The sequence below is a fragment of the Cyphomyrmex costatus genome, unplaced genomic scaffold, assembly GCF_001594065.2.
Source record: "Cyphomyrmex costatus isolate MS0001 unplaced genomic scaffold, Ccosl1.0 scaffold62, whole genome shotgun sequence".
NCBI classification, from domain to species: domain Eukaryota; kingdom Metazoa; phylum Arthropoda; class Insecta; order Hymenoptera; family Formicidae; genus Cyphomyrmex; species Cyphomyrmex costatus.
In genome coordinates, this window is record NW_017280178.1 from 181,008 (window position 1) to 182,693 (window position 1,686).

The window sequence follows — 1,686 nt, forward strand, 5'->3', positions numbered from 1 at the left end:
TGTTACGTCCAAGCTCCGATTCCGGGAGGAGCTGCGGAAGGGCGCAACGAACTCTGCCCGAGATTCGGTCACGCTCGATCCCCAATTTTCGGAAGGGGCAACGGAGGAGCGTCACCGAGTTCGGGCTCTCGCAGGTACACACCGTGGAGTGTCCTGTGAGTCGATCGTACCTTTAAGTGCTCCGGAAAATGGGTCAGTGTCTCGGAAGAGACACTATGACGCCTTTCTCCGTGAGCGGTCACGATCGTTGGTCCTTTAATTTAGGTCAGGGAACTTAATCCCTATTACCTGGGAGTGGACCTGTGCGATCTAACGGGAATGGATCAGGGAATACGAGAAAAAGGGTTTAAGAATTTAAGCGATTTTTATATTTTAAAATTAAATTTCTAATACATTTATTTATTACTATTACAAAATATATAAGGAACATTACACGTGATAAAATAAATGAAACTAAAAAGGTAAATAGACATTACACAAATCTTATTAAACTAAAATTTAGAAATATCATGTGTGTGTGTTCGTGTGTGTTGGACGGGAGAAAAGAGAGAGAGAGAGGAAGAGGAATTAGGAGGGGTTTCCTTGACAGGAACAGGGGACGACGGGGCGGATGGCGTCCAGCCGTACGAAAAAGGGGATGGAGATTCCTGGAAAGTACATTACAATTTCGCAGTCGGGGGAAACGGTGGTAATAACAGGGGGAGTTAGAGTCTGCTCAGGGAAGGAGGTGGTGATGGGAGGATGGAGAGTCTGCTCGGGAGGAAAGAAACTCTGCTCGGGAGGAAAGAAAGTCTGCTCGGAAGGAAAGAAAGTCTGCTCGGAAGGAAAGAAAGTCTGCTCGGAAAAGGAGGGGGTAACGGGGGAAAGTGAGTGTAGTTCCGTGAACGGAGGAGGAGTGGGAATCTCGTGCACGGAAGGGGAAGGGAATCTTTCGTGCATAGGGAGAGGAGAAATTGAGGGGGAATCAATTAGAGGCGGGAATTTGGAGAGATCTAATGGGAATTCTGAGGAGTCGACGGGGGAGTAGGAGGGTTCGGGATATTGTACGTGTGTGGTAGTGTATGTTTGTGTCGCGGAGAGAAACGGCGGAGAAACTATTACGGAGGGGCGCGATGTGGTATTAAAAAGGAGAGACGGCGGCGTAGTATTTGCGGGGAGCGGCGGTGTGGTATTTTCGGGCATCGGAAGTTGCCCAGGCCGCGGATTCCGGTGGGGGTCCTTAATATAAGGGCCTCTGGGGCGAGGCTCCCTAGTCGCACCCCGAGTGCGCACTAAAATTGGAGCGGTTAATAATTGTAAAAAAAGAATTGGAGTTGCGTGTACATTATACGCATACTCTTATTAAGGAAGGGGAAGGGATAAGGAAGGGAACGGCAATGGCTTACTTGTATAACCGAAGAAAAGATGGCGGCGGTCAGTCCCTCACGGTGCGAGAGGCTTCAGAGGGGCCTCGGAGGCGCACGATCGTCGTGGGTGGTCCTAGTGGACTTCGAAAGCCACGGAGACGCACGGTCGGTCGTGGGTGTTCCTGGTAGACGTCGACGACCTCGGAGGCGCACAGCGGTAGACGGGCCGTGAGTGGGCCTTGGTGGGCTGTCTCTAACCGAACACCAGATCTTGGTCAGTTGACTCGGGCAATGCCTCGGACAACTGACTTCCGATCAAAGAGGTGACTTGAGCGAACAA